The sequence below is a fragment of the Argiope bruennichi genome, chromosome 2 (genome assembly GCF_947563725.1).
Source record: "Argiope bruennichi chromosome 2, qqArgBrue1.1, whole genome shotgun sequence".
Lineage (NCBI taxonomy): Eukaryota > Metazoa > Arthropoda > Arachnida > Araneae > Araneidae > Argiope > Argiope bruennichi.
Window position 1 is genome coordinate 43130657 of NC_079152.1, and position 19562 is coordinate 43150218.

At 32.2% G+C, this 19562-nt stretch overlaps 1 protein-coding gene across 1 annotated transcript in view; it reads left to right on the plus strand.

Annotated features, from left to right (window-relative positions):
• LOC129961646 (Kv channel-interacting protein 4-like) overlaps window positions 1-19562 on the plus strand; it is a 287185-nt gene that overhangs the window by 10609 nt on the left and 257014 nt on the right. The window lies entirely within an intron of this gene.

A 19562-nucleotide genomic window follows, 5' to 3' on the forward strand; every position in this document is an offset into this window, starting at 1 on the left:
ATAATTTACCTATAAAATGTATAGTTCATATTGTCTATCACTAAAATCTTAATGCCTTTTTTGGTATATACAGGGTGTTTCAGTGAACCGTTTCAGAACTTCTAAGAGGAGTAGGGTACATCCTGACGAACCAAAATCATATATCCATGGGCAGTCAGAAATGCTTTCCTGACGCGGTAGATGGCGTTGTGCGAAAAGTCCGAGCTTTCGTGCAGAGAATCTTCATTTCGCACAAGAGCGCCAAGTTAGTAGGATAGATGATTACACGATCTCAGAGTTAGCCGATATGCATTTGGCGTACGGGGCTGCAAATTGTAGTGGGACAGTCGCACAGCGTTTGTACGCGGAACGATATCAGACGAGGCGTATTCCCAGTCATAATATCTTTGCAAGACTGCACCAGAGGTTAGCTGAGACAGGTTCATTAGAAAGAGCTCACAGGGACAGGGTAAGAACAACACGGACTGCAGACGCCGAACAGAATGTGCTGCAGCATGTACAAGAGAATCCAAGAACGCGTACACGAAGTGTAGCAAAAGCAGTCGGGGTTTCCCATTGCAGCGTCTGGAGGATTCTCCGAGCAGAAGACATGCATCCGTTTCACGTGCATTGTGTCCAGACACAGAAACCGGAGGATTACGTACCTCGTATTGCTTTCGCACAGTGATATCTGGGAAAATGTGTTACAAATCCCCTTTTTCCTGCTGAAGTGTTGTTTTCCGATGAGGCATCCTTCACAAGGGAAGAAATTTTCAACACGCATAACGACCATATCTGGGCGGTCGAGAACCCGCATGCAATACGACGTCGTGCAGCACAGAATCGATTTTAGGTTAATGTATGGGCCGGTATTGTGGGAGATCACCTCATCGGACCTTACCTGTTACCGTCGTCTAACCGGACCTACGTACTTGCTTTTTCTGCAGCAAGTATTACCACAACTTTTGAGCCCTGCCCATTATAGCGGAGATGTTCGTAACTACCTGGATGTTACATTAGGTCAACGGTGGATCGGACGTGGGGGTCCCGTGCTTTGGCCTCCTCGATCATTCGACTTATCATGTCTTGATTTTTATTTCTGGAGTCATATCAAATCGCTAGTTTATGACACCCCTGTTGACAATGATGAGGAGCTCGTTGCAAGAATCTCAGTAGTGGCCGGAGAGATTCGAGATATGCCTGGAGTATTCCAAAATTTTCGGATGTCCATGCGTCGGAGATGTGAGGCGTGCATTGTAGCCCGTGGAAGAAACTTCGAACACTTACTTTAATCTATGTACCTTTTGCTTCTTTTCATGTATTATTAAAACGATTTCTCATTTACGGTCTCTTTTCTTTATGGTGCTTCTCTGTACAACACCGCTTCAGGAAAGCATTTCCGACCCCACATTGCTCTATGATTTCGAGTTGTCAGGATGTACCCTACCCCTCTTAGAAGTTCTGAAACGGTTCACTAAAACACCCTGTATTTATCAGCAATATTACTTTTATTGTATACACAAATTTTTGATAGCTTTTTAAAATAAAATTTCTTGACTTATGTACATTTACCTAATCACATTTTCTTTTACAGTTTTCTCAATGTAAGAACTGAAAAAAAAGATTCACGGAATTTTTTTTTTCGAACCGAAGCATTTAAATAGAAATTTAGATTTTAGATGTATTCTTAAATCAAAATATTAAGTGTAAGTTCTTATGAATCGCATGTCGGCATTGTACTATTTCATAATTATGAGGAATGAGTAAATTCGTTTTTGTTTCATAAGTGAATAGCTATTATATGATCGGACTGTTCTAGCCTTTTATAATTTTGATGAATAGGAATATGTTTGTCTTTCTCAAAAGTGGACAAATGATCTGGTCCTTTGAGTGTTGTCTGGGTTGCATAATAATTATATACAGAGGTCAACACAAGGGCTTTCCATATAAAGTTCTCATTTCCATATTTGAAGTGGTTAAATATTTTACTTAGCGTTTGTATAGTTTAAAGCAGGAGCCCCCCTTTCAATATTAATAGTTCTCATTCACAACATACCAATGTGTTGTCGCTTACACAGGTTTTACCTTCAACCTTAACGAATATTTGGTGAATATAGAGAGTTTTAGATTTGATTTGTTATATAGTAAATAGAACTGAGTATACATTTAAAATGTTATCATTTTGACCAAGTGTTCGTAAATGTGACACAGATCTTCAGTTGTGTCAAATTTATGAACAATTTTGGTGCTTATACCACATTTATTTAGTTTTTTTCTATTTTAGAGTGAATTGTGTTCATAAAAAGGTGCATAAATACAATTTGGAAAGTATTCTTTTAGATTAAATGAGATTTTAAAATAGAAATATTCAGTAGGTTTTATTTTTTTTATGATCAGAACACTTCTTCGTACCTTTCTTATAGGAAAAAGTAAAAAAACAGCATTTATTATTGAACCATTAAAGAAACAATATCATGGTGATTTTTAAAAATAACTTGTTTGAAATATTTAGACTAAAATTATCAATAATTCATGTAACCTTTCCTCTATATCCTGTTCACCTCATATTCTCATTGTTTTTTTTTGTTGCGCACAGCCGTTTGAGCTTCAGACCGAAACAATTCATGAAAATGCATCTGCCTTCCTTTTTTACGTATTCATTTGAAAAGCACATTATGGTTGCATTTCCTGGACTCAGCTAATAGCCAGGAGCCATTCCTGGAGTGCTATGCCACCTTTTTATGGCTGAATATTTCATGCCTACCCACACTGTTCGCCGCACCAAAAACAATTCGAACGAACACACAACTAACGAATAGGTAGGCGAGCTATCTTCCGCCCATTCCAGTCTGCCGAATCCACTTTGTTGATGAGGTTTCGATGATAGGATCTGGGTCATCTGGAGTAAAACTGTCTCTAGCTCAGTGACATTCTCTCGGGGTGGTGCACGCGGGAGAGGGGGTGGTGGTGGACTTCCAGGGTGTGGGTGAAGAATAATGGGAGTCATTAATGGGTGAAGGTGGGGCTGTCTCGAAAGCCGATTGTTTGTAAACAAGTCCTATGTCCTGCTGACTCATATACGTAATATAGATAGTAAATAATGGATTTGGCTGATATATGAAATTGCGTCTCTCGGATTATGATGAATGGTGGGGAAGATAGAGGTCTGGGCTGTTGCGTAAGCCGTATTTATACTAAAAATATTTACCGCTTTCATTTGTTGTCGATAACTGAGGGGATTTGGAAGATAACAGTATCACTGGAGATTTATTTGTCGAGTACACATTTATACATAGATTGGCAAGATATATATATCTATATTTTTATGCATCTAAATTATGTTTGAGAAAGAAAGACGAAAATGAGAGAGAAAAAAAAAAAACGGTTTTTATACATAGTAATATAGCCGCGCGTTACCATTAGGGATTGCAATACCGGTATACCGGGATACTGAATACCGGTATTTTGAGCCATTTGCACAATTTTGTAATACCGGTATTCACAAATTTAAAAACCGGTTTTTCGGTATTTACTGGAAATTTTAAAAATTTCTCCACTATATGTTCAGGTATCGCGAACATAGCAAAATAGTATGCGTTTTTGTTTTTATGTCTCCATAACGGGGGCACTTAATTAGCTAATTAATTATCAATTCGAATTCAATTATCGAAGACTATGATGTCACTACTGTCGATAGTGAAAAGGAATTGTCTCTTGAACAAAAATTAGAACTAGCGATAAATAAAAAAATTTCAACGAACCAAAATACAATACAGAAATCAGCTATATCCAAAACCATCCGACGAGAAATCGATTTATTTGAAGATCAGGAATTTAGAGGTAAATACTTGGAAAAAAGTATATCGCTCATTGCTAACAGTACCACCAACTAGCGTAGATACTGAAAGAGCGTTTTCGACAGCTGGTCATTTTTACACAAAATTACTTTTCAGGCTTAATGACAGTACAATGGATGCATTACGTTTTTTTAAATCACATTTCAAAAAGTTGTAATAGTACCCCAGACTGAATAGTGATATTTACACTTTTTTTGTGATTTAAATAAATAAAATGTTTCTTTACTTTTTTTGTGATTATATACTGTTATAATTTATAAGTTATAAATTATTTTTTGTGATATTTACACTCTCTAATAAAACAGGCAAATAAAACAAAGAAACACCAGTGTTTTCTTTCTTTTTCTAAAATTTCTAATACCGGTATTAAAACTGGTATCCCGGTATTAAGATTTAAAAAATACCGAATACCGGTATTGTAATTTTGGTCCGGTATTGCAATCCCTAGTTACCATCTCAGACTGTTTGCTGGGTTCCTAGAGTGAAATCTTGGAAGGATGGCAATTCATCTCCGATACCGAGATAAAAATGATAAAAGAGATCAATGAAAACTGCAAAAGTGTAAAGCCCCGTCCATTTTGTTTGAACTGACATTCTACATATATTAATAACTTAAGAAATGTAATTGCTACCAATGTGACCAGCTAAGGATGTTGTACGCTTTTGCTGCTATTAGCGTACATTGCTATAGTTTCTATGTTATATCAATCATATGCAATAGCAATCTGTCTTTTTTCGGAACACATGGCAATAATAATTAGTATGAGATATTCCAATGTTTTATTAAGGTTATCTCCTTTATGATATTCTAATGATGAGCCAACTTCTGAATAAAATATCTTTTTCATATATTAATTCTCACTTGTTTTAAAATATGACACTTTTTCATTTGTATATCGAGAAGCAACGTAATCATCCGGATTTTGAGTAATATACATTTCAAGACTTTTATTAAAGTAAATCATTTTATACAAATTGGTGAAATGGTACATTTTTTCAAACTGATTTTATTCCTCTATCAGTTATTAAATTTTTATCTCCCACAGTTCTAAAAAGCAGGCAGAAAAGATGATAGAATATGTCTTTGCGCAGCTATGTCGTAACTTGTGAAAAACTGCGCTTGTGCACTAGAAATATAGCTTTTTTAATTAATGCACAATTAACTATTGTTTTATTGTATGCACAATTAAATTTAGTATCTATTGTCATGAAATCTTCACTAAAACATTTTTATGTTATATATAGTATTCGAGAGAAAAATTTGAAGAGAGTCTGTTCAATAATTTCTTTTTTTCCAACATACAAATACTCCCGGAGGGCACCTCGAAATGAGGATGAGATGCTTCCGGCATGGTGGTTGGATCTCGCCATCCTGGAGGGTACACTAATAGGTGGGGGATCTGACTCCTCCCATCGATAACGGGACGTATTTCCTTCGGGGAGGATTGTACCGTGGCCGGTGACGGCCCTTAGGACTCAACCACAGTTCCACCAATGTTGCTGTTGCGGCGGTCCGGTCATTCAGTTTTTATGGTTTAAATCCGTGTGCCTTCGTGGCGGGTTGGAGAGTTAGATGGCTGACTTTCCAACATAGAAAACTTTAGATATTCCTATTTTACTACCAAGATGTTCCAAATTCAATAAGAATCATTCTAGTTCTGCAAAGCTGACTGGAAAAGGGATAGTTTTGATACTTTTGATTTTTAATAATGCGGAGTAGTTTGATTTTTGTAATTTTTTTATCGAATGATTTTGATTTTGTTATTAGATTTGGTCCTACACTCTGAACTTTAGACATGATCACATGCCACCTAATATATAAAAGGAAACTACTGAAATGTTTATTTTTTCTATTATTTTTCAAAACATCCCCTAAGAAAATGTTATGGAATTTATTTACCCCTTTGGATACACATTTATTTGAAACGTTTTGTGCACTTGGAGCATATCTAATTTTGTGCGCAAGTAAGAACAGCAGATTTTATGATGTATTAGAAAGTCATGCGCGTCTTTTCCGAAACAAAGGCATGGCGTACTGGTACGTCAAATGTAGCCAGAGGGTTAAGAAAAAAAAATTTGCTACAGTTTGATCCCCCAACCAGATCTGTTGCTTGAAAGGTGAATGAGATGCAAGTTATACAATAATCACTTATTTCACAAAAATGTGACTTTTAGATTATTTTTGTCAAATATCTACTAAACTATTGTAGTTAGAGAAAATATCATAATATTGACTCACCATCATATAATTGATGGTGAGTCGATTTTTTATAACAATAGAATATACGAAGGTGCCCAGTTGTTTAAGGAGAAAGATAAACAAGATCTATTCAACCGTCGTACATTTAATTATTTTCTAATTGACATTTTATTATTGCGTATGAAAAGATCTATCCAATCGTCACATATTTATTTCCCAATTGACATTTAATATCACTTCGCATTAAAGGATCTAAACAATCGAAATACATTTAATTATTTCGCAGATGACATTCAAAATCATTACGAATTAAAATTTCCAAATCATAAAACAATGATGTAGTTTTATAAATATGTGTTACATTTCTATAACTATGTTCTATATTATATATCGAGAAATAAAAAAAAACCCATTTCATATTTTAAGATGTCTCAACGTATAAATGTAATTAAGAAAAGAGAAAATTCTTGTGGAATGGGACTAGGTACCAACCCGATTCTAGATTCGCAAAGTGGAAAGGGACGTAGTGCCTGAATCCGTTCTTAAAATGCTGTTTTGCAAATGCAAGAAAGAATGAAGGAATGCATGTGTTTGCCGAAAATGTATGTTCTTCATAGACCTGAAAGCAGCTTGCAAAAACATTACAGACATCACTGAACTTGAGGACAGCAATGAAGCTGAAGCTGATATACCGTCGACCGTAAATGAATTTACATATAAAGATACGAAATATTTATGTACTGAAATGGATAAATGGGCATAAAACAACAGAGACAACTGAAAATAATTTATTCTAGTTCATCGAAAGGTAAAAACAATATAAATATCATGCATAAAGGACTAAACCTTACAATTACTCTCTAGATTTTAAATTTCATTATGAATTTTTTTGTATATATTTCTATGACTGTTTTCATTATTTTATGATGTGAAAATTTTGATTTTTACATGAATGTCATCTGGGATATAAATGAAATACAACTGTCGCATTTAATAGGATATTTTTAAAAATTCTTTCCTGAAACATCTGTATATTAGAAATATTAATTTTACGGAATCGAAATTGAGTATATATATTAGAATATTTACAGTAGACTCCCGATTATCCGCGCCTGCCGCACTTTTTTTTTTTTTTTTGCTTTCAAGCAAAGAGAAAATGCTTCCAAAGCAAGAAGCAAACACAAATGACTGATTTCTTCAAAAAGGTGTAGTTTTACAGTTATGCTTTTGTAATTACATAATACATTACAGTATTAAAACAGTACATATGTATTAATTTTTCTGTGTATTCTTGACGCCTCTCGTAAGTACAAAGCATTTTTCTGTTTTCATTAACAAAATGCATTTTAGGTTCGTTTTGAGTGATATACTAAAATATTAAGCGTTAGTTAAACGTTTCCTGCTGTTTATTTTACGTTTTATTGTACATAAAACGATTTTTCAAAGTTGGAATGACTGTTTTCTCTTTTGCTATACTCGTTTTCAGCTTTTTTCGGATTATCTGCGATTTTTGTTATCCGCGGCGGCCGCGCCACCCAAATCCGCGGATAGTCGGGAGTGTACTGTATTGTATAAAGGGTTTATTTCATGTTTCTATTGCAAATTTAGCTTCAAAAATGTTTCTATGAGGGTTTTCTCTAAATGGTTTAGGAAATATTTAACAAAATTAACAAAAATTTGATTAAAATTGCAGTCTTTTTGCACAGCCGGCCATGTTATGAGTGGCCGGATTTTTATTTCCGGAATTCCATATGTGAGAATTTTGTACTTCGTAATAAGGTAAAGCAAAAGAATATGCAATCTGGATACCTTTTTTCTGGATCCATAGAAACCAAAATTTGACACAGAATTACCGTTTTAATGACAAAGTCACATCAAAATTCCATTCATTTAATCACTCGTCTGATGGATTTAGTTCAAAATTTGAGACGCATGTACAACATAAATGCAAATACTCTGTACTGAATTTTATCCATTTAGATTTTTATATTTTGTAGTTCTTGATTTAATTTGTTCTCAGACAGCCAAACTTACTGTGTACAGATTTTGTTCATAATTTGTCAGAAATCTGAAAATTCAATGTTAATACCACACAACAAATTTCATTGCTCACATGCAAAAGGGTTTTTAATTATTGTTTCTCGGACAAACAATTTCAAAAAATGCATTTTTAGAAATCAGCATCGAGTCTCAGCAGTGAGACTCTATAAAATCTCAAGTTCGAAATTTTTTTGACGATTACATGGTTTTTTTCTTTTTGTACTTCCTACATGAGCGTAAAAAATATCCCACTTTTCGCCGTATTTTTAGAAATTCATAAATTTTTTGAGTTTTTATTTTTTGATCAAATCTATATCTCGTTCACTTTGCATTCTTCAAAAGTAGTTTTGATTCTCAATTATTTAAAATAAACAGAATAAATATTGTTACAAAATTTTTCTTCTACATATACCGCTAATCAATAGCAACACATTTAATCGCTAGTTCAGCAGCTTGTTATCTAATCCTCTCCAAATCTTTACTTGTCGGTGACTCCGACTCCTCTCACACACCATTTCTAACGATACACACCACACCACTACTCAGCTTGAGAGTGCCTGTCTTTTATAGTTCCGGGAGGCGGGGCTAGAATCTTCCAGGCCAATCAGGGCGTATCTGTGTGTATCTTAGTTCCTACTGGATGGATCGTAAAACTTCTCGAACTTTCCAGTATGATCCATTTTGTCGCCAAAGTCACCAAATTCATCGCCAAACCGCCAAATGCACGCCAACTTAGTCGCCAAGTTCTTTCATTGACGCTCAGCACGTACAGGACAGATCGTACATCCTGTCTTTCTTACGATGACACTATTCGTGCCGGGTAGCAAAATTACAGATTTGTAAAACAATATCTAATTTTTATCTTCTATATGAAACCAATTGTTCAAGAATTATTTAAGAAAAGAAAAAATACAAAAAAAAATCGTTTTATTTTATATTATATTATTATCAAAAACGATTTAAATGGTCAGCAGATGGCACGCGGTCGTATGCCGAGGACTAAAGCTTAGATTTTAAAGTGCAAATCAAACATTCATAACTACCCGATATATCCAGTAAAAGATATTCTTTTGTTGGATTATTTTGAGCTTTCCCATGCAAAAATTACATGCTAAGTCACAACCATATTTTGTCCTGAGTAGAGGACTTCAATTTCTGAAGAAATAAAATTAAATATTTAGGTCAGTAGGGGTAAAATGTTGTCTCTGAAAATCAATCTGAAATTCTTACAAGACATATGTGCAGCGATATTTTTTCTTTATTCTATGATTTCAGTGAAAATGATCCACACTTTTTCTTATTGAATGTTCCTGTCAAATTCAAGATATTTCTATGGGCGGAAATTTTGTGTCTAAGTCCTCTTCATATTAAGACCTATGAGAAGCGACTCCACCTTTCGAAGACACTAGGAATTTTGTAATGCAATTCGAATACAGCGTTTTAGCAGCGTCTCATTTTCTCATTAAATAAAGCTGATGAAAGTACCTCTTCGAAAATAAACAATTTGTACAACAGCGCCGTTTTTCACTTATCGGCCAAAATATGAATTAATTTTAATTTTTCAGAAATTGAAATCATATATTCAGAAGAGTATACGTATAACATTTGTTTGTGATCCAGTCTGTAGTTTTCACAAGAAATTTAGTTTGAAATAATATATATATATATATATATATATATATATATATATATATATATATATATATATATATATATATATATATATATATATATATATATATATATATATTATATTGGAGCAGTTACTTACTCCAAATTATATTCGTCATATCGATATTGTTCGATATTCGATTAAAAATTGTTATGGATCATAATAATATTCACTCCATTCATCATATCCGATTCCATATTATTTTGGAAATCATTCGGTATGCGTATGATGAAATAAGGCGAATACCTTCGTAACGGTAACCGACGCTTTTATTCCACGAGAAAACATGAAAGTCAGCAACAATATATTGGAGCAGTTACTTACTCCAAATCATATTCGTCATATCGATATTGTTCGATATTCGATTAAAAATTGTTATGGATCATAATAATATTCACTCTATTCATCATATTCGATTCCATATTATTTTGGAAATCATTCGGTATGCGTACTATGAAATAAGCCGAATACCTTTCTAACGGTAACCGACGCTTTTATTCCACGAGAAAACATGAAACACAGCAACAATATATTGGAGCAGTTACTTACTCCAAATCATATTCGTCATATCGATATTGTTCGATATTCGATTAAAAATTGTTATGGATCCTAATAATATTCACTCTATTCATCATATTCGATTCCATATTATTTTGGAAATCATTCGGTATGCGTATGATGAAATAAGGCGAATACCTTCGTAACGGTAACCGACGCTTTTATTCCACGAGAAAACATGAAAGTCAGCAACAATATATTGGAGCAGTTACTTACTCCAAATCATATTCGTCATATCGATATTGTTCGATATTCGATTAAAAATTGTTATGGATCATAATAATATTCACTCTATTCATCATATTCGATTCCATATTATTTTGGAAATCATCCGGTATGCGTACTATGAAATAAGCCGAATACCTTTGTAACGGTGACCGACGCGTTTATTCCACGAGAAAACACGAAAGTCAGCAACAATAAAGTTTCGAACACAACTAGAGGTTCTTATCAGTACTACATATTGTATGATGTCTCCGCATTGTTGTTCGATGTTCTGAATTCCGTCCAATCTAGTAAATATATCGTTACAATGTTGTTTGGCATTCTGTGCTAATAAGGAGCGCTCCTCGAATAAAATTCCATGCAACTGTTTTGAATCAACAATCTGCTTGTATCGTAATAGTGTCTACAAATTCTATTAATTGTGTAAGAATCGATTCTGTTTTCTTAAGTTTATATTTCCTTCTGAAATAAGGTCTTGTTCAAAGGGTTGTACTTCTTCCACCATTCATCCAAATGATGGTTTCTGTAACAATGGTGACTAACCTGGCATCCATCCTGCAGTTATTTAGATTTGTAACATTATTCGAACACTCAGGGAACACTCTTTTGCATAAAAAATAGAATTCTTATAGATAGTCTCATTAATTATTGAATTGTTTTCTCATTTTAGAACTTTTTACTATGTAGACAAACCTTTCCTCTCCATTTCGTAGAAGCTAATACAATTTGTATTATGGAAGCATTGCCATAATAGCATTCTCAAACATCTTAAGAGCTTTTTTCTCTTTTATGTTCAGATGAACATATCTCATTTTTATGTATTCGGAACAAGTGGCTTTGTCTGTTGTTTACATGATTGATGTAAGGATATGTTTCATTCTTCTGTTATTTGTAGAATCTCCTAAATTTTCTGAAAAGTAATAAAATTGAGTAAATGGGTTGAACGCTGTCATAAAACATTGGCCGCTTTTCTAACCATTATTTGAACATATCAAAAGTGCTTCAAATGAATCAAAACTCTGTTTTTCAAATGATTAGTCTTTCCAGTCTTCTCGCAGAAAAAATGAATTACAGCATGATATTTTAAAACATTTTTGTTGCAGATATTGGAACATTTTAATAAAGCACTGTAAAAAGTAAAATCATCCTTCATTTAATCATTATCACTGCAGTCAAAACATTTTTCCTTTAAAAAAAGCCTAACTCCATGATACCATCTTTGAAATTATTTGCAATTTTCATTCAATTCTTAAAATTTGAAAACACATTTTGGATTTATAATGACTGTAATTTTTTCAAAATAATTCAAACGCATTTTGAAAATTCAACCATATGTGGTAAAAGGCAACTTGTGTACAAAACAAGCATATATTCCTTATCCTTTTTTGTTCCAAAGAAAGTAAGAAAAATATCTTTTTCTGAATATACAGTTTTCTTCTAATTTTATTTATTTAAAGATTTTTACCAAGATGGGACGTATTTTTTATTCGGATTCAAGAGTAACTTGAGATTAATTAGGATTTTTATTGAAGTTCAAAAGTGGATTACTTTTATTCAATCATCTAAATATAAACATCTTATGTTTCATATGTTTATATTTACTGTTGAAACTTAAATGATCTCAGTAAATATTATTTTAATCTTCAATTTTCTTTAAAATTTATTCAATGTTACTTTTGAATTTTTCATGGCCTTTCAAAGATTTTTTTTGTTAGTATTTTAGGAAATGTATAATGAAATTATTATATTTCTATAATGAAGAATCAATAAAATATATGATTTCTCTGAATATATCAATGGAATAAAAGTGACGGTGACTGTATATTTGAAAATTATTCAGAATTTTAACATTTTTCATGATTAATTTAAGTGTATTATATTATGCAAAAACCATTTTTCGATCAATTTAAAATTTTAAAATAATATTTCCTGTAACATAAATTTTATTTTTAGCCTTTTTTTTAAAAAAAATTAATAAATTTTTCCAAATTTATTTTAAATTCTATTTTTAACAACGTTTTCAATATTTAGTTACTACACATGAGTTTATGTGCATTGTGACGATATTAAATATGATCGCTTTTTTGTGAGAATTTCACTGTTGCTTTATATTTTATATTAAATGTGATGAATCCGTTGGTTATGCATAATTACCAGTAATTTTTCCTAATCACCACTAACCTTTTTGGTGATTATGAATAATCAAGGGTAATTAATTATACATAAGTAATTATATATTCATAAAGTAATTATATATTCATAAAGTAATTATACATTAAAACTAGTAATTATAAAACCGGTAATTATACATTAATACCAAAAAGTTTTTTGGTGATTAAGAATTTTCACTGGTAATTATATATAATTACTAATTTATTATATTTACAATATTTAAAAATTTACTCATAATATTAAAAGCAGACGAATCAAACCTACAAAATTACACTGCAATTGTTTTTCGAACTGAAGATTCGAATTTAATATTTTTTTCTTATTATTTTAGTGAACTTTTCTTGAAAATTCCAGCATTATTTTGCTAGACACAGGTGTGAGTACAAAGGTGATTTTGTCCGCTTTAGACATTCACATATTCGTGGGTTGTCTTTGAGAAATTTTGAATTTGAAGTGAATTCAAAAAAGAATATTCTGAAAAGAAGCTTTCTGGTAGATATTATTCCGTTATTTTTTTTGTATTACCATAGTGCAAGTACCATTATATTCTGGTACATAGTAGAATTTTCCAGACAGCAGTATTTTTCATGACCCCCATAAATATGTCTGCTACCATTTCCTCCAAAAATTTCTTGAATGTAAATAGTACAATGAGAAAATCGCGAACTTATAAATATTAAGTGTTTCCGGTATATTATTCTGAGAAGGCCACACTTTAATATCGAGGAGAGCATATTATAAGCTTGAATGGCAATTCTATCTAACTTTCATTCACATTGATATCATAAAGTTTATAAATACAATGGAAACAAAGATGAAATTTGTACAAATGAATACGCGGATAATGAATACACATTATCCATGCCCTTGAGAATATGCATAACTATTAATAAAAAAAATCATACCAAAAATAAAGAATATTTAGTTTCTGAACACATGAACTACTTTTTTTGTTGATGAATTGATTTCAAAATTGAAAAATAAGTTTAATATAAATTTCTACATTAACAGATGTTTTGGAATAACCATCGGAGTGGTCTTTCCAGAACTTTCTCGCCTATATTATAATATAGATGCTCCCGTAGAATGACTTGCATAGCATTGATGTATAATAGTTACAAAATACTATTGGCGAGAATTTAGCTTTTCTACCGAATTTCTCGTGTCATCCTTGGCGACTTATTTGGCGATATATCCCTAGCATGCATTCATTGTATCTTAAAGTAGAATTTGTGTTTTAGACGCTTTATTATTAATCGATTGAAACAAAAATTTGACACAAAACTACACTTGTAGTCAAAAAATCCCGTACTAAACTTGATATATTTAAATCACTGCGTTTTCGAATTATCGCGTTTACTTGTTTCTGAAAGTACAGACCGACAGACAGCCAACATATAGTTGGATTAGGTTCGAAATTTTATAGGGATCGATATATAAAATCTATGCACCTAATTTTATCTATATAGCGCTCTTCTTTTTGGAATTATCATGTTATCTTATATTCGAACAGCAAGACAGACAGACTGCCTCTGATTTTACTTAAAATTTGATAAAAATCTGAAAATTTGTCGTAAAGACTGTATATACCTAATTTTTTCAGTATAATTTAAAGCGCATTTGATTTATCTTTATCCCAGACAAACGAACATTGTCCACAAATATGTTTTTTGAACTCAGTTAAGTCTAAAACGTGGGGATTCGTCAAAATGGCGAGTTCAAATTTCTTGATGATTACTATACTTTCTCTATATTACATATAAGAGAAAGTAAAAGTTACTACTTAAAAGTTATTAAAATTTTAATTTATAAGAATTTTATTCATATTCAAAAATTAAATTTTACTTTCTGTTAATTAAAAACTGTCATTTTCCGTTCTAATTATGCTCATGAACAGCTAATTATTATTATTATTATTTTATGTTGTATAGGATTTTTTCAGTATCGGTAAGATTAAATAACTGATGTTTTTTATTGGGTTTTTATGTATTAAGAATTTAATTGATTCAAGAAATATCAATTGACGGACTAGTAAAGAAGAAGTGATAGTATGTATGTGGAGGGGGGGGGGCAGTTTTTTTATCATTGCTGTGGTAGTTTAAAGATAAGCTCTTTAACTAACTGTGGAGTTTTATCTTGTCTTTTAAACGACTGATAAAAAGAGCTAAGTCTTTATGAATAATGCAGTATAATGCATGAAATATTCATTTTATTTATTATACAATGACAAACAAAAAGAAATCGTATCTCGACATATTCTTTTGAAATGGAGCCAATAATGTTTTTTTTTTTAATTTCATATCATTCATATTTTTTATGTCAGATATATTATGTTTTAATTCAAGCACTCTAAGATAATTTTTGTATTCTAAATCAAGTGGAAAACTGGTTCATTCTCTCTCTATATATTTTATTTGACAATAAATATTACCTTGATTTTATATTCTCTCGCATTCCTAATTCGGCGTTGAATATTTACAAAAACTGCTTTTTGCTAGATGCTACATTTTATTATGACAAACCGATCATCAAAGAAGGAAATTGAGTTTCAAGTTACATATGAATAACCGAAATGGAATAAACAAACTGATTTTTTATTTCTATCCTGAAAAAAGTGAACTGACGGACCTGAAAAATAAATCAAGCCTAGAAATAAAATTAAATTTGTTTTTGGGTCCGACAGATACATACGAAAGCATCAAACTAATAATTATAAAAAGAAATTGCATTCTGTTGTTTGTTGAATGAAATTTAAAATACTGGCGATTTTCATTTGAAGTAAATAAAAACAAACAATGTCTTTCTTCCCCACAATTGGGTAAAATGCAAATGAATAGGCGGGATTCGTCAGTATAAAGAATAAATAATAAAAAAAATTGAAAAGGGATTCTGTATCAACACAAGGCAATCAGTTAATGAACATAGTAAGTTGAAAGACACTGTCCATTATTCGAATGTTCAAATCCTTGATCATGGGTTTATTCTGACTTTATTCATAGGAATTCAATTTATTCGTTCCTGCTACCCGAAAACGGAATAAACATACGGTTTGTTTATTCAACATTCTTATGTTTTAAAATTAATGCATATTATTTGGTTTGTATAATTTATCATGCGACTAATCTTACATATCTATCTATCTATCTATCTAATACATGTAAGCATAATTTTGGCACGTAATGTATCATGCCACTAATATTATATCTATCTAATATTGTAAGCATAATTTTGGCACGTAATGTATCATGCCACTAATATTATATCTATCTAATATTGTAAGCATAATTTTGGCACGTAATGTATCATGCAACTAATCTTGCATATCTATCTAATATATGTAAACACAATTTTGACACGTAATGTATCATGCAACTAATCTTGCATATATGTCTATCTGATATATGTAAACATAATTTTGGCAGATTCGTAGCCGAAAGGAAAACAGTTTTTAAATTTAATTTAATTTTGTTTCCCCACTGGTTCCATGGTTTGTATATAAGGACAAAGACGGAACACATTCGTTTGCACCAGAAGACAAGAGCAAAATGGACAGAATTTTTCCCTTTAATGGCTTTATTACGAGATTCTGATAGGGATTTCTTTGACATGTATCGACTTTGAAAAAAGGAGCCTTAGATATCTTCGAAGCAATTTAATTGGCGACTGGGAACTTGATCCCTTCGGTCGTGTCGTGGGAAATAAAGAAAAAGCAATTTTTAGAGAGTGTGTTGGCAATAATAAAATAAAAAAAAGTGAGATTTTGATTAGGAAATAAGATCATATCTTAGAATAAAACAATGTAGACTAACTGAAGATTAAAAAAAAGGAAATTAATTAGGATTTCAAATAAACACGCATGCACGCACACACACGCACGTTGGCTGGTTGTCGGTTTATACTCACAGAATTATGTAAACACGTTAACTCAAAAACGCAGCGACTTAAATATTTCAAATCTGATATGTAATTTTGTGACTTCAAGTGCATTTCTGTGTCAAATTTTTGTTTCATTCTGTTGGGGGAAAACGCGTCTGAAGCACGAATTCGATTTTTTAAAAATTAACAGCATGCCAGGGAATAATTGCCAAAGAATTCGACAAGGATTGCACAATAATACTTGTAAAAATGCTATATTCACGCCAAAATATTTCGTAATTATGTTACACCAGTGTCATGCAAGGCATTCTCTGAGATAACATCTTTATTAGTGTGTATAACAGATAATATTTTGTAGAGGTCACTCCAGCTGGTTTGACTCGTAAACCATATATATTTCTTCTTCATTAGCTTTCAATAATAGAAAATAATCATGAGATTAAGTATCTGATGAAAATTGAATTTCAGGATGGTTGATGTAAGCGTTTGATGATGGATGAATTTCAGGTCGACAATATAATCTACTGTAGAAAACCAGGGAAAAAAAATCCCCCAAATTCAGCAAAATGTAGCACGACTATTAAATTCGAGTCATTAAAAAGATTAAAGATTAATAAATAAATTTGTTTAACATTAAAAGACTTTTTTAAATTTTGAAATGGCCGAGAATTTATTTTCCTGCTTTAAGAATTTTGATAGCTATTGTGTAATAATCCGAAAGGTTAGTTTAATTTATAATTAAGCAAAATTTCAAAAACAAAAGTTGCTTCGAAATTTACATTTCCACCCTCCTACTTATATATCTGCCAATTTTGATAGCAGTAGTTAAAACGGTTTGGTGTATAGAGCACACACTCCTACACATTCATCTTTATTAGTAGTAATTTAATATTATATATTGTTACGAATCTGTGATGCGGCTTCCCAGCATAGTTAGTTCCATAAGAGGTTCCAGAGCTTGGCGACAAACTTGGCGACCATTTGGTGAATTTGGCGCCAAAATAGATTATACCCGAAACATCGAGAATTTTCCCGTACCGTCCAGTAGGAAACGAGATACGCCTCGAACGTTCCTGATTGGTTGAGTAGTTTCTAGCCCCGCCTCCTGAGACCTATAAAAGGAGCTGCAGCTGCCGGGGAGTGGTGGTGAATTGGGGAGTCGTAGTCAGAGTAGAAGAGTCGGGATCGGCGGTGAAGAGTCCAGTCGTGGACCAGTTGAGTCGAAGAGTAGTCGGGATCGACGGTAAAGATCTGGCCTTCCAGAGACAAGCGGAGCAGCGACGGAGTGAAGCTAGTGCTGAACTAAGTTATGCTCTACTGTCTGCAGTAGGGGCTTGTGTATGCTGTTGTTGCTGCACGTCTCGGCTGAAGATAATCGTCTTCTGTGCTGTATATAGTTGCCGTCTTTGTGCTGTCCTGTGCGTCTTCGTGTAAATAAACGTCGTTGTTTCATTTTCTACTGCCGCCTGTTGATTGAGTGTTCTCCACACCATATCACTTCCACTATTCAAACGAACCCGGAAATTTCGTAACAATATTGTTATTATTGAAAAATTCTTATAACGGAAAGAGCCTAACAAGTTTTGGATTTTTTCTCGTCATGAATGTGAATATAATGATTCAAAAAACATAGCTATATAGATAATTTCAAACAATCGCCTATATAAACTATAGAAATTCTATACATACAACATTTTTAACCCATTAAAGCAATCTTTCATTAATGTATACAACGCTTTATTATTATTTTCTATTTCATTTTTTTCCGTCAAACGATTTTGCTATAGCTGCTGGTAGCACCTTGCTTTCCTACTTTCTTTGCATCTGTGACGGAACCAGCAGATGAGAGAAAGATAAAGCTATACTCCTCACTTTTAGTCCACGGAAACCCTTGAAGATACCTCGTAACCAACCACCTACATTAAATTTATTTTCGTCCACTTTCTAAATAATTTCATCACCAAGCATTGCTCCATTCAGTTGCGATGCTGATGACTTTGAGTTTAAGAATTCCGCTTATACCCCTGCAAATCACAAAATTTATACATTCAACGGTTCTTATTAGAAGATGGGTGGTCGAAAGTTTAGGTTTGGAACCAAATTGAAAAGGAAAGAAAATATTTGAACTATCTCAAAATAAATATGGTGCTCAGTGTTTAGATTAAGGTTCCATAGTTAGAAGAATCGAAGAGATTTGTGCCAGATTTCAGGGCTATGGAGATTTCATATTTCTATAACTGCGACTCTTTATGCTTTTAGAAAACAATTCTATTTCAAAAAAGTTAATTTGATTAATAATTCTTAGTAGAACCACGAAGGAAGATAACATGATTATAATTCATCAGATTATAGATGTATTGACAGCGGCCAAATACGTTTATAATCAAATTATGAAAATCGGTAGCCCTTTCGATGGAGATTGAAAACGAATATTTTATACAGTTCTTGAAAGGATGAAAGTAAAATTAAAACTAAGAAGTTATCTGTCATTTTAGAATTAACGTTTTCTGAAATTAATTTGATTCTTTAGCAAACACTCCCCTATAAAATGGGACATGAAAGCTAATTATTATTATAGTATCCTTGAGCGAAGTTGTGAGTAATATGAGTGTAAATTTTTACAATATAGCTTACAGCAGCAGATTGCTTTGAAACGACAAACTTATGCTCACTCTGCATACATCTATCATTTTTTTAAATCTAATTATAGCTAATATTCTATTTGAGTATGGATACATCATGAAAAATGGAGGAATGATATTATGAATTTAACATGGGTATTAATAAAAGGGAAATATATTAAATTTATTTGGGATCCAAAGCTGTTTTTTCCCCTCATTTTTATAAAAATATATCGAAAACGTATTGCCATAACTTTCTTTTTAGATGGAAAATCTAGAGTACACAAAGTGGAATGAAATAAAAATAAGAAATATCAAAAAGTTCAAAACCTCATCAATCAAAGGACTTCGTGATTTTTCTC